Genomic DNA, 15586 nt, shown 5'->3' on the forward strand with positions numbered 1-15586 from the left:
CTCATCTCGTGTCAATGTTACATCCGGTGTACTACAGGGCCCTTTGCTGTTTGTTGTCTATGTAAATGATGTCGTTGAAGTAATTGCGGGCACTTCTGTCAAAATAAGACTATATGCTGATGACTGCGTCCTTTATTCTACTATAAGTAGTAATCATGATCAGTTGGAGCTGAATGAAGTCGTCGCCCGTTTTTGCGAATGGAGCAGAACATGGCAAATGTCACTTAATTTTAAGAAAACCGTATCAATGACTTTTTGGAATAAAAAACAACCATTACAATTTACATATTTTAATGAATCGCACAAGCTTGCAAGCGTCCACACGTTCAAATACCTTGGTGTTACTTTCTCCTTTGATCTGAAATGGCATGCTCACATTAACTGTATAACCGACAAGGCGTTGAGAAAATTGGGTTTTCTTAAAAAAAACTTACGAGATGCAACTAAAGAATGTAAATTAACGGCATAGAGATCACTAATAAGGCCTCTACTTGAATACGCGTCGGTAGTGTGGTCGCCACATCATTCCAAAGACATAAACATGCTTGAGTCTATTGAGCAAAAGGCCATAAGGTTTATATATAATCGTTATGACCGCCATTTCTCACCGACATCACATGCTGGTAAGCTGCTACTAAAGCCTCTGGCCCATAGACGTACTCGTGACCATGTTGTTCTGCTACATAGAATTGCTAATGGGAAAACTTACGTCAATGCACCTATAGTTTTCATTAACCCTTCTTCTCGGCCCACCAGCAGAAGTCATAGTCTTAACATTGTTCCTTTGAATGCATGGATTGATTGTTTTAAGTTTTACTTTTTTGCGCATACAATTGCGATTTGGAATAGCCTTGAGGGGTCCTTGCGCGAGTTATCAAGTGAGGAATTTGCCAACCTATTACCTAATTACGTTCATTAATCAACTAGCTCTTCCTGATGTTGTTTTTTATATCGTTTGTTTTGTTTTGCCACTCAAATGTATCCTTCAATTGATTGACATATGTATGCACTCACTCCTGCAATATCTTGCTATGCAAGATGGCAGCATATGTAAATAAATAAAGAAATAAAAACAAAGACCCGCCTTTCTGTAACGGAAGTTTCTCAAATGTTATCGATGGTTCTATCTGTTGCCTACGTTGTCGCTGACCCTTGTGTAATCAAATTCTGTGCACGACGCGAATGGCGGTGCACAGTCTGCAACTTACGTGAGCACCAGTGACGACACTGCAAGGTTCATAGCTGGCGTGTCTGATCCGCAGATAAGATTTTCCACGATCGCCGACTGTGCTCGCCGCTATTGTGCTTGACTGCTACTCGCTTTTCTGGGCGCAGGTTTGCCCAACAACGAGTCACTTTCGTTACTCACAGTTATCGCTGCTGTGTATTTCACCGTCACTACAACGAGACAATGGGCCCTATAACGTAAATCTATTCCCAATATGTTTTTATTCTGCTCTCCTGACGTCAAATTTGCGTAACTGACGACGCAAGCATCGGGCGGTCATCCGCAGGGTTGTCTGAACAGACCATTCAAACGCTGTCCTCGTAGGTGACTAATGTTTGCTTGAAAAACGAATAACATTGCCTACACTGAGCGCCTTGCCTTATCTAATTGGCTGACAAGAGGCGAGGAGCACGCTCAAGTGGAGAGGGATTCGATGGGGCCTAACCACTGCACTGAAAATCGATAACTGGATGAAGAAAGTGCTGCCGGCGTCTGCGATCGGTCTGCTTTCCCTTACTGATCTTGCGGTGTGTGGTCGAAAATTGCGGCGGTATGCAACGGAAGGTTAAGAATGCCGCTAAAAGGGATCCTTAGCAAAGAAAAGCTCGCTGAACGAGGTCGTAAATGTGCCGAAAGCGCCCGAAAATGTAACACGGCCACGCATAAAAATTTTATTACACGCAAATAAACCCATGCTCTCCGGCAGGTGGCAGTAGCCAGTGCCGAGCGATCGGCGGCAGCCTGCGGCTATTCAGAAGAAAATTCAGTTTTTCTTTTCGGCTCATTAATGCATCTTTAACGCGTACACGTCACCTTGACGCGGTGAGTTTTTGCGGTTTTGTTACGTCGCGTGAAGTGGGTGCAGCCCGAAAACTTTTTACTAATAGCCGAGGGCTAATATGGCGAAAATGCGTCCAATCAGAAATAACTATTTTTCTTTTGTTCGATCACATCATGCATTATCAGCGTGTACACGTCATATCAGATGGGGAGCTATCGCGGTTTTCGTGATGTCGCGTGACAGACAGGTGAAGTAGGGGTGGTTCAAAAAAGTTTTTGACCAATCCCGGAGAGCTGATTGCAGAAATGGAATAGAAAAGTTTGGAATAGTTCTACGTTATAGCGCCCAATATCTCTTTTGGAAGCTTTATCACCGCAACGAATAGTCGTGGACACTATTAATATCAGAATAATTTGTCGCTTAGAGGTGCTACGATTTGTGTCTGTTTAACCAGACTCTATAACTATAGAGACCAGAGATTAGAAATCGATAAGTCCATAGTAAGCAAGCTTTCGTTACTGCAGGGTCATTTCACGCCAAGTGATCCAGCGATTTTACGACTTCTTCAAGTTTACCTGAAAACATTCTCACTTATTTAGGGCAGTGTGAAACAGCACATAACTGTTTCCTGATGCAAAACCAAATTTCCTTCTCTTCGTGAAGCTTTAAATATATGACTTATCCTGCTTACAGGTGTGAAAACCAATTTTATTTTGACCAAAATTAGTATTAGAGTCGTGGTGAAGTTCTAGAAACACCTTTATAAAATCAGCCTTATGGTATGATTTTGTGGTATGAGTTTTGTAGAAAAATTTACTTTTTCATCTGGAAACAAAGATGATCCTCAACTAAAAAGCCTTCACTAAAAGAACGCGATTCCTTGTTTACAGCAACAAGCAGACCTATAGTGTTTCGCACCGCCATAAATACGCGACAACTTTTCCAGCTAAACTTGAAGAAGTCAGGAAAACACTGCTTCATTCATTATGAAATGACCCTGTAGCAACCTTATAATTACAATTATGCGTGCCTTCTAGAGTCGAAATTACAGAGGTGATTGGAAAGCTTTTGGCATTTCTAATCTCGTTTGTTTTGAGAGACATCTTATTTATGGGTGGAGATAAATCTGCGCGCTTAAATTATAACATCCGCTGATAAATAAATAAATTTAGAGTTGTTTATTGCTCTTTTTATTTTATAGGGACACCTTAGGTAAAAATGAATTTCATTTGCCAAAATACGGCTGTTACGTATTTGTTTCCTCTGCGAAAATCAAATAAAGAAAAAGAAAGAACTTCAAGAGATATTCTTCTTCGCACAATGAAAACATTTTGCAAGAAATGCCCGTCATTCCCCACAGTAGAAATGGTATCTTATTGAATCAAAACCAAATCAATAAAATTTGGAGAGAAGTCCGGATTGAATTAGTCGCATGATCAGAGCCATTAACAATGTAAGAGCAAGAAACCTCTGGTTTCTCAAGCCACGAAGGTGGCAGTTCTCCAAATTTTGCCTGTGCCGACTGTCATGCATATTCATAAAATCTTTTTTTGCTATAACATTCTTGCTCAGTTTGAGCTTGAGAAGTTTCAGAGAAATTATCCATGCAATCTGCACGAACGTTGTGTTTGCAGGGTGCGCAAAATAAATATACAGGTTGTTTCACTTAAGCTGGGCCAAACTTTAAAAATAAGCAAATGTCGCGTAGTGGGCAGAACCAAGGTAACGTTGTTTGCTATCGCCTGGAAATACACAGATAATTTTTACATTCCGCCTAATTAGACAGTCTTAATTAATTAATCAACCCTCTAATTATTATATTTAGATGAAAAGTGTAAATGTAGAGCAACATGAGGAACTCCCGATACAGCCTTCTATTGCTCAATACGTGCTACATAAAAGTGTTTTTCCGAGCGTGAAAGAAGCCCGCGAATACACGCAGAATTGCCGCGCGACTGGCCGCTCGAGGCACTTTGCATGTATTCGCAGGCGTCTTTCACGCTCAGTGTAAGTATGCGCACTGTCATGTTAAGACGTGCCCTTACGGTACGAAGTGCGCATGCTCATATTTGTATCTGTCCCTATATATGCAACCCCTTGTCTGATAATAAACACACTTTGTTCCCTGCCTCCCGACCGTTCACATGGTGTCAGAAGTGGGACGGCGACGTGTCTCGCAAGCCGCGTTCACCGCTGTTATTCCCCGCCCCCTCGTCCAGCTGCACCCCTAGTACACTCCAGAGAAAGAAGTATGGCGTCGACGGTCCTACCACCGCAAAAGCCACTGGAAATTACGGGTGACGCTTACCAGAACTGGATCATCTGGAAAAGTGAGTTTACTCTATTTTCTACGGCGACCGGACTAAGGAAGCAGCCTAAAGAAGTTCAGGCAGCAACATTTCTTGTGACAGTTGGTGAAGAAACAAGGCTGGTGTTCTATACCTCCAAATTCGCAAATGAGGACGAAAATCAAGACCTCGATAAGCTCATTGAAAAATTCGAGGCCCGCTACAAACCAGCGAAGAATTTAACGTTCAACGAGTTTCGTTCCAGCTCCCGAGATCGACGTGAGGGCGAATCTTTTAACGAGTGGCTGATCGATATCGGAACTCTTGCTCGCTTGTGTGAATTCGGAGAACTGGAGGACAGATTACTGCGCAGTCGAATAACTCTAGGAGTTAGAGACAAGGACCTGCAGCAGAAACTTCTGTCTGAAAATCCATCGTATGCCAAAACAGTGGAAATATGCCGAGCAAGGAAACAAGCGAAGGAGCACTTTAACGAGATCAGGGAGGCAGAAGTAAGCGCAACCGATGAGGCCACCGTACATGTGAAATCAAAAGCAAACCTCGGAATTTGCTCAAACTGCTCTTACACACACGGAAAAGCAAAGTGCCCTGCGCAAGGCAAGCGCTGTAACAAGTGTGGCGGCCGAAACCACTTCGCACGGGCGTGTCGCCAAACAGAAGCGAGACCGAGGGGCCAAGCATGTAAGATAAAACAGGTCGAAATGGCAGAGCACGAGGGCTATTTTCTTCAAACCCTCGAAGTCAATGCAATTGATGGCCACGACCGCTGGTCAGCGACTGCCGACATCGCAGGTTCCGCCATACGCTGCAAAATTGATACCGGAGCCAACTGTTGCGTCATGCCCGTAGTGACACTCGGAAACATAACTACGAAGCCAGCACAAGACTGCTGCTCTACGCTACGGTTGTTTTTCGGGCACATGGAAAAGGCGACGAAGAAGATTTGCGCTTCAGGTCGCCAGTACAACGCAGTCTACCACGGCGCTATTCTTTATCGGTGGCAGAACGCTTAGGGCTGATTGGCCGCATAAACACCCTAGACGCCTTGGAAACAAACGAAATAGTGGAAAGATTTCGAGATGTTTTCCAGGGGCTGGGAGAAATCAAAGACGTAGCCTACCACATGGAGCTGAAACCTGAAGCTCGAGGCGTCATCAAGCCAGCGCGACGAATCACCATCGCCCTTCAGGAGCGCGTCCGAGCTGAGCTGGACCGGATGGAGCGCGACGGCGTCGTTGCTAAGGTAGCAGAACCGACTTCCTGGTGTAGTCGCATGGTTGTGGTAGTAAAGAAAGAAAAAGTATGCATATGCTTGGACCCATCCGACTTGAATAAGGCACTTCTAAGAGAGCACTACCACATGCCGACGTTAGAAGATATCCTACAGCGGCTGCTTGGAGCGAAATTCTTTTCTTCTCTGGATGCATCGTCAGGATTCTGGCAGATCAAGTTGGACGAGCCGAGCTCCCGCTTATGTACTATGAGCACGCCCTACGGGCGATACAGATTCCTGCGCATGCCGTTCGGCATCGCTTCCGCGCCGGAAATTTTTCAGCTGGTGATGCACCAGGTACTAGAGGGCTTGAGGGGCGTTGACGTCGTTACGGAAGACATATTGGTTTGGGGACAGTCACCAGAGCAACACGACAGAAATTTAGTAGCTTTGCTGTCCCGGTGTAGACAACACAACCTGAAGCTCAATAAGAACAAGTGCAATTTCCTCCAGCCCAGAATCCGCTACATGGGCCACATTCCGACTCCAGAGGGGCTGTGCCTGGACCCGAGCAGAGTCGAAGACATCGTGCAAGTTCCGCCACCAAAAAACCGTGAGCAACTGCAAGTTTTCCTCGGCATGATCAACTTCGTGGCTCGGTTTGTCCCTAACATATCCACGTTGTCAACGCCGCTTCGCGAGTTGTCAAAAAAGGACGTCGCGTGGGTCTGGACAGACCAGCAAGAACACAGCTTTCGTCAACTTCGAGCGACCCTCACAAAGGCGCTAGTCCTTGCCTATTTTAACCAAGAAAAACCACTGACCTTGTCAGTAGACGCCAATCAGCATGGCGTAGGAGCCGTTCTTCTACAGGATGGGCAGCCAGTTGCCTACTCATCCCGTTCGCTCACGGAAGCACAGCAGCGCTACGCGCAGGTCGAGAAGGAACCATTAGCAATTGTTCATGGTTGCACAAAATTTCAAGATTATATCTTCGGGCAATCAGAGGTTACCGTCGAGTCGGATGACAGGCCTCTGGAATCTATATTCAAAAAGCCACTTTGTGAATGCCCGCTACGATTGCAGCGCATGAGACTTGTTTTGCAAAGATTCCCAATCAAGGTCACGTTCAAACCAGGCAAGGAGTTATTTCTAGCTGATGCGCTTTCTCGCTTCCCGAGTGCCACGGAACTAACCGACGAGACAGAACAATTTCAAGTCAGCGTTATTTCTTCGTTTCCTGTGTCAGGCCAGCAGCTCGAGAGTATTCGGCACGAAACTAACAAAGACGCCAGTATGGCTGAACTGCGCCGTTACTCGAGCACAGAATGGCCGGAAACGAAGAATCATGTGCCGCATGCCCTGCGTCCATACTGGTGTTACCGCAACGAACTGCATCTTGAGGAAGGCCTGCTCCTCTGAAACAACAAAATAGTCATTCCTCCGGCCAAGCGACCGGAAATTCTGCGTTTGCTACACACCGCACATGGAGGCGAAGAAAAAATGAAGATGAGAGCCAGAGAAGTAATGTTCTGGCCCGGCATGAACGCGGCCATCTCAGCGCTAGCTAAGTCATGCGCGGCGTGCGAAAAGTATAAGTGCAGGAACACTAGACTGCCTATGCTTAGCCACGAGATACCAGGCCTGCCATGGCAAGTAGTAGGGCTTGATATTTTCCACCACGATGACCAGTCCTACCTAATCCTCGTGGATTTCTACTCGTTCTTTTTCGAGATTCAAAAGCTACGTCATACAACAGCGGCAGCGGTAAACAATGCGCGCATGCTCGTCTTCGCGACTCATGGAATCCCGGCAAAGCTGTGCAGTGATAACGGCCCACCTTTCAACAGCGCGTGCTTCCGCTCTTTTGCTGCGCAGCTCGGAATTGCCCACGTAACTTCAAGCCCGTACTATCCTCGTGGTAACTGCATGGCAGAGCGTGCAGTGCAGGAGGCGAAAAAACTACTAACGAAGTGTCCTTTCGCTACCATGGAATTTTACAGCGCCCTGCTGGAGTGGCGAAACATGCCAAGGGACGAGCAACTGAAGTCGCCCGTTCAAAGGTTGATGGGTCGCCAAACAAGGACGCAGTTGCCGGTTCTTCCCCAGCACCTCGAACCGCAGACTGTGCCACCAGAAGCCGTTCGCAATCGCCTCCAGGAAATAAGAGGAAAGCAGCGGATCTTCTACAACCGGACGGCCAAGCGTCTACCCCATCTTCGCAGTGGGTCTCCAGTATCAGTGTACGACACCATACGCAGAACCTGGTCGCCAGCTGTGGTTGTAGGCCCTGCAGGCACACCTCGGTCGTACAACCTACTACAGACAGCGGACAAGAGCTGCTGCGCACCAGGGAGAATCTCAGTTCCAAAGAAATGCAACCTACGTCGGACCCTGAAGCTAGTTTCTGCGGAGTCGGTATCCCAGCCTGTTCAGGTGGGGGAACTACAACCTGAAGACACCCTTCGTAGAAGTAACCGTCTGCGTAGACCGCCACAACGTTACCCCCTGCCAGAGAGACCGCAGCATTAGGTCCCTGACATGCGAATTTGTAAATTCTTTGTTCTCATTTTTGTTTTGTCTTCGAAAGGAAGGAAGATGTAAATATGCGCACTGTCATGTTAACACGTGCCCTTACGGTACGAAGTGCGCATGCTCACATTTGTATCTGTCCCTATATGTGCAACCCCTTGTCTGATAATAAAGACACTTTGTTCCCTGTCTCCCGACCGTTCCCACTCAAAAGAACTTTTCCGAAGAAGGGGATTAGTCTGCAGACGCTTCGCAGAAAATAACTAACGGAATAGAGATACTTTATTAAATTTGTTTAATAATTAGAGCGAGCAAACAGTGCTCGGCTGAAAAAATTAAACAAATGCTGAGAAATAATCGATTACCTTTGCATTACCTCGCCACGTGGAATGTGGTACATGAAATACAGGTCACTCGCCGAGCCTTCAAGATGAAAAAAAAAAAAACCAATCACTAAGTGCCAGGGAGTGCTTCTCCGAGCATTTGCGAGTACGATGCTTGGCAGGACCGCAGTTATCCAACAATAGTTAACGGTAAATTAAAACCCTTAAAGGCGGTTCCCTTTCTTACAACTTATCTCATCACGGTCTTTGTCTGTGCACTTGCCCAGGCGATCTCCACGCTTCTCCAACACTTGCGCCTTCCACGGTGGTCAGAGCCGCGCCGTGTGAGTACTGAGCGAACCGTCCGGGGAGTCAATGCATTCCAAGGTGGCGTCGATCTCAAAACCAGCGTGCAGATTTGCGCTACAGAGGTTGATATCCATGTAACTGACCAGGCTGCAACTGACATCGTAAAACTCCACCGCGTTGTCAAATTCCACCATCATATGGTTTTGAGCCAATCAAAATGGCCATCGCATCCTTCTGAGACAATCCGAAAGTTCAGAATGGCGAATTACACAACATGGCGAAAGTCGACAGTGTCAAGAATAGCATTCCAGAAATACACCATCACCGCCTAGCGCGTGCATCGCGTGAGCATGGGGTGCGCTGTCGTTGCGAATGGAGCTATAACTCGCAGTACTTGCCGTATTATGGCCCTGAAATGAACAAAGAAGATCAGTAGGGCATGGTGCTGATCGAAAAATACCATCTCATACAGGAGGTCCTGGAATGAAGTAAACAGTATAAGCGTGACATTGTGCAAATTCATCATCAGCCTGGTTACGCCCACTGCAGGGCAAAGGCCTCTCCCATACTTCTCCAATGACCCCGGTCATGTACTAATTGTGGCCATGTCGTCCCTGCAAACTTCTTAATCTCATCCGCCCACCTAACTTTCTGCCGCCCCCTGCTACGCTTCCCTTCCCTTGGAATCCAGTCCGTAACCCTTAATGACCATCGGTTATCTTCCATCCTCATTACATGTCCTGCCCTTGCCCATTTCATTTTCTTGATTTCAACTAAGATGTCATTAACTCCCGTTTGTACCCTCACCCAATCTGATCTTTTCTTATCCCTTAACGTTACACTCATCATTATTCTTTCCATAACTCGTTGCGTCGTCCTCAATTTAAGTAGAACCCTTTTCGTAAGCCTCCAGGTTTCTGCTCCGTAGGTGAGTACTGTAAATTATTCGCACTTTAATAAAATATCACAACCTCTATACTTACGTCATGTTGTTTGAGGAATGGAACAAAGCCGTGACCTTGGAATGCAATCTGAAAGTTATTCTGCAACTGCTTTTGCAACAGCAACTACATGGACACTCGGGGCGCGTTGGCAAATGCGCCTTCGTGCTGTCTTGGTATCAGAGACGGCATGTGTGCGACACATGCTTGGAGGTCTCCAGAGACGCTCAGTGCACTTGGCTGCAAATGCGACGAAGCCAAGTAGACGCCCCGTCACAATCTGCTCAATCGGCTGTGCCGAAGCCATGGCAGCATTCTGGCTTCAGCAGCGGCCATAAGGGGTGTGCGCACACATTAGCGTCCGTGCTGAGTAGCTGTGTGCACACCACACCCTGACGCATGCACTGGTCTGAGCGGAACAGATAGCAAATGTCAAACTAAACCTATTCAATCCTTTCATCTATCTCCTCTCGGTCTCATATCTCATGCACTGCCGAAGAATGGTCTCATCTCATGCACTGATAAAAGAATGGGCCAGTCTAGGTCCTAGCTTTGGTATTCCATTTCCTCCTTGGTGTCCTGGAGGCGCCGCTGAAGCATGCCAAACATTGACACGTTGTTTACGCTTACTACGGCTTGTGCAAATTCGCACTTGCCTTCACCGCGAGGATCTGGGTATACTTCACCGTACTACAGCTTGTATTGCGGTGAAGGCATCATAAAACACGTCTAGGATCCTTGTTAGGCAGCCATGGGCTCCAGGCGACGAAGGTTGTCTTACCGGCAATACGAGTTATTCTGTGAAATTGGCTTCCAAGAGTAGCAAGTAGCGCCTCGGCACACCGTGCCCTTCTCGTGAGTGCCTCATTTAGTTTGAAAACAGATATTTGCATCCTCCAGTATTAGGTGTATTCTTGCAGCAGGCGGCAAGAACAAGCTACCGCATAATACCGTCCGGTAACGTGCATTGTAGAAGGTCACATTAGTTAATGGAGACAACTTTTATATTAGGGTGTAACACGAGGAACCGGTAAGATCCTTATTAATTTTATCATAGCGAACAAAGAAGCTCGTTAAATTAAATAGCCCTTCCCACATATTCATCAACGATTATGTGCAGTGGAAAACAGATTTCCTATCCAGTAAGTGGCACATTGTTAGTAACAGTATTATAGTCCTTGCAGGTTGTGTGCTCTACAGCAACATACACTATAGTAATAATAAAACGCAATATAATTTCTAAATAACAAAGCACTAGTACCGAGCGCCCGGGCGATAGGATACTGGCCGCACCGCGCCATCTCGTATTGGTGTACGAAAACATTCAGCAACTTGCCGAGAACGCGCGAAGTCAAACTTGAAGCTTACCCTAAAGCCGACTGACGCAATATATACTGGGTGCTGCGCAGTGCCGGAGAACAATAATGTGACCGAGGCAGGCTGAAACATTGTCATGTTACGAATTACGTTAAGAAAAGTGTAGGTATTGGGGTAGCGGGTCTGAATTATCACAACCGGCGCACGACACCAGACCTCCGCAAATCCTGGCGCCTTTTCGTCTTGCGTTCCGTCATAATAAAATTACAATTTCCGCGGTATTCTAACAAAGATACCGTTGGAGATCAAAGACCTTTGTAAATGTGTGTGATCGTTACCGCATGAATTCATCGCAGTTGATAGCGCGCATATGCAGTGTGTTACAGCAAATGCGATCGAACTTCCTTAAAAATGAAGAAGGTGCTGTACTTAAGCCACGGAGTAAGAAATATTTAGGAGTGGAAACTACGCTGTTTGCGGCGACCAGAAAAGGTCACAAGCCCGCGGAGCCGTTATCGTGCTGGCAGTGCCTGGCGGCCTGGAAAGAAATTACCGCCGTTGAGAGCGCGCCGGAGTGGCCGGAGCCGCCTGCACGGGCGCTGCATTTTTTTTTTTCGCTGCGGCTTCTACGGCGCGCCGCATGGCGCCGCCACTGTATATGGCCCCGTCGGCGCATACAACAATTGTGACTTTATCTGGTCGTCCGCGCTCGCACGCGCTGACGGAAGTTTCACCTCCTATATGTCTTACTCCGTGACGTAAGCTATTTTCTAGGGATTGCCCGTACCACAAAGGAAAGAACTTTTAAGTTGACTCGAGGTAGTAATTACATTATTTAAAAAAAAAACAGCCAGACGATTGACCCTAGTGCAAGACTTGAAGCTCGTCATCGAGGATTTCTTAATCGGTTCTACAAACGCCAAAAATTGACGACGCTATTCCCTGCAATGCAAGGAATTCCGCTTAGTTTTACTACAAATACCGAAGGCCAGCTGCAGGAAAGAGCGACCAGCACGTCCTCGGCAGACGCCCATGAGTGACATGTGTGTTTACGTTTACCGTAGGACGAAGTACTTAAGGAACGTCCTTATAAGACCACGACCTGATGGACTGGGTTAGAGCGAGAAAGTAGTAGTAGTAAAACTTTATTAAGAAAGGGAGTGGAGGAAAAGGGGTCAAAGAGCGATTGGTGGCTCCCTCAGTCCAGGGCTCCAATGGCCTTGGCCGCCCGCTGGACTTGCTGGAGGAGTGTCCTCTGCACCCTCAGGTCCGAGCTCGCGAGCTGTACCTCCCACTGCACCGCTAATGATTGTTGGTTGTTTGTGTTGGTCTGAATATCTAACTCTGGCTGCATTATTTCACACGTCCACGAAATGTGGGAGAGGGTTGGTCTACCGCCACACCAAGGGCATCTAGCTCGATATTGTGTAGGGTAGAGCGCGTGAAGTTTTAGGAGGTGCGGATAAACATCGGCCTGGATTTTTCTGATGTTTGTGGCCTTTTCCCCGTTTAAGGATTTGTGCGGGGAGGCGTATTTTTGGCGTGTCAAATGCTGGTGTTCTAACATTTCGCGTGTGTGTTTCGGCATAGACAAGGCCTGTGAGCTGGGCTGCTCCGCTCGGTTGCAAAGATCACGAGCTGGGGCATCAGCCCGTTCATTTCCTACGAGGCCTGAGTGTCCTGGGCACCATATTGCAGTGCGGTAGTGTTGCAAGTTACGACCTATCAACCTAAGGCTAGTAGAATGTAAACGGCCCGTCATAAATAAGCGGCATGCCGCTTGTGAGTCAGTTACTATGGTTGAGGAGTGGCCTCTCCTTTCCTGATGTTGCATAGCTAGGGCTATGGCTGCAGTCTCCGCAAATGTTATGCAAGATGTGGTTAAAGATGCAGCCACGAGGGGCTGGCGTTTTTTGTCTACAGCTACTGCTGTATAACATGATTTTGCATATGTAGCAGCATCTACATATATCACATGTGGTTTGGGTGCCAACTGATGGCGTAGCCATTTGAACCTGGCCAAACGACGACATTGGTGGGTATCGCGATGCATATGCTTGGGAAGCGGTCTGGTGCATATGCGCTTGCGACACTCTTTAGTCGTATCCTCCGTAGCATCTCCTGTATCTATAGGGGTTGGGACTTCTATGCGGGCTAAGATAGTTCTGCTTGCAGCGGTAGTGCTAGGGCGGTCTCTCTGCGAGACCAGTACCACAGTTTGAAGCTCCGCAAAAGTGTTATGTAGGCCCATGGCCAAAAGCCTCTCAGTCGGAGTTTGTATACGCAGCCCTAAGCAGCTTTATACACGCTGCGAATGATAGCTTCTACTTGGTATTCTTTGGACTTAATCAGGTGGTGGTAGGAAAGCCCATACGATATTCGACTAAGGACGATAGCTTGGACTAGCCGTAGGGTGTCTCTCTCTTTCATTCCTTTATGGTGATACGTACTGCGGCGTATCATCCCAGAGATTTCTTTAGTTGTGGTGCGTAAGCTTTTGATTCTGTGCGTAGCCTTGCCATTGCGTTCTACCCAAAAACCTAGAATTCGGACTTACGTGACTTCAGCAATGGGGTGGCCGTACACATTGATATTTATTTCTCCATTCGTTTTATAGCGAGGATTGTCAACTCGAATAACGTAGGTTTGATTTTTCCGGGACGCAGCTAAGCCTCCTGTTCCTAGCGAAACTAGAGACTATGTCGGCCACCTCCTGAAGTGTTTGCTCTTTCTGCGCAAGAGAGCCATATGTAGCCCAAAGGGTTATATCGTCCGCATGGTGTAGCCTAATTGCGGGACTTCCTCTAGGGCATGAGCGAGTCTGCGCATAGCCATGTTAAATACGAGAGCTGACATTAGTGCTCCTTGAGGCGAGTGTTCTCCTCATAGCCGTTTTGAATTTCTCGGGTTCCAGTGTGTTACGCAGGACTGTCCACGTTTGTGCTGTACCTAAAGTGTCTTGTAAAGATCTACAGAATTGTGCCCATCCTTCGGTAGCTAGCAGGGCTGTATAAGCATTGACTTCCTCTGACAGGGCCGCTATCCTGCGTAACAAGGTACGGTTGAGGCGTTGTTCTTTCCACCGTCTGAGCAAGCTTTTGCGGCTCTTCCACAAATGGAGGTTGTGGTCTACCGCTGGTGTTTCCACCATGCGCGCGAACTTTTTTTGAATTTTGCTCGTGGGCATCTTTTATGTGTTGAGTGCATTCCTCGTCATTTCTCGGAATGTGGTCAGGTAAGGTGTGAGAGCGGAAGGCAACGCAGTCCGTTAGGATGGTGTCATCTACTACTCTATGGAGCTTGGGAGATGATATGGATACATTAAGGATACAATGATTGTTTCCCAAGTTCTCGTCTAGGTTGATCCAAGATGTAATGTTGTAAGTGAAGGTGAGATTTGGAAATGTGTCTCTACTTGTACCCCAGATAGCCACAAACATCCAGTAGATGTACCAGATTGATCCAAACATCCAGCAAAAGATGGTATGTCGCAGGAAACAGCCTTTGCACGCACATACATCTAAGGGACGTACATTGGCATCAGAGTTTTGGATGCCGAACGAACATCCATTTAGTTCGTTCATCAGTCGTACAGCAAACAAAATTTTGGATGTCCATGTAACGTCCATAAAGTTTGTATTTTAGACATGCATTGTTGGCCCCCCGAAGCTTTTTTGGGATTGTCTACGCGCGCTTCTATGATTTTCCACGTGGATGATACTGCGCAGTTGGAGCCTATAGTTTGGTGCGACGATCGCATGGCATCATCAGTGATCATGTAATGGAGGTCCATAGAAATCTCATTTTTTTAATTAATGAATTTTTTATTTCCGACTTCGGAAAAGTAATTGAAAAAGCGAGGTACTGTATTTTTGGGAATGAACTGATATATATAGTAGAAAAAACAACATGAACACTATATCAAGGCACTCTACTTTTGTTGAGCATCACCAAACTTTTTGAAACTGTGGCAAACTTCCCGTGTGGAAGTGATTGCGTGGCCTCCGACACTTGACACTCCATCTCGTAGGCCATGTGCGTCGACAGCATGCTCGAAAGCAAGGAGCCGGAAGCACGCCACGAATTTTGCGCTAAATGAAAAATGATGTTTAAAGACGCCAGAAAAGTTAAATGACTTTAAATTAAAGAGATTTTACGCAGCATTATTGTCCAATTATCAACTATTCTCACAATCACGTGCCTGTCATACGTCACCATAAGCACAGCCATTGCAATGGCGCAGCAAGCAAGCGTATGCGGGCATGTGTGAGCTTGTGTTCCAATGCTGGCATTGAGCTTTCTCTATGGCTGAGCCGTACTGCTCTATGCTGTGTTTTCTGAAGGGCTGCAGAAGATAGCACCAACCTTTCCGTGCTCACAACGAACCACTTTTAGGTTGCGGTGCCGATGCTGTGACACTTCATTTCTTATTCTCGCCATGTCTGCAGTGGTGTCCGATCGTCAGCAGGCACATGGTTTTCAAGGTATGTCGGTGGTTTGTTTTTGAACTATCTTCTCTTTTATGTTGGTAATGAGTGCTTAGCATGGGCCGGAAGAGCTGATGCACAACGCAAACGCCCAACGGTTTCGGCTGTACCTTTCAACGCATGGCGGTGGTGTTTCTTCTCGGAAT

The sequence above is a fragment of the Dermacentor variabilis genome, chromosome 8 (assembly GCF_050947875.1).
Source record: "Dermacentor variabilis isolate Ectoservices chromosome 8, ASM5094787v1, whole genome shotgun sequence".
NCBI lineage: Eukaryota > Metazoa > Arthropoda > Arachnida > Ixodida > Ixodidae > Dermacentor > Dermacentor variabilis.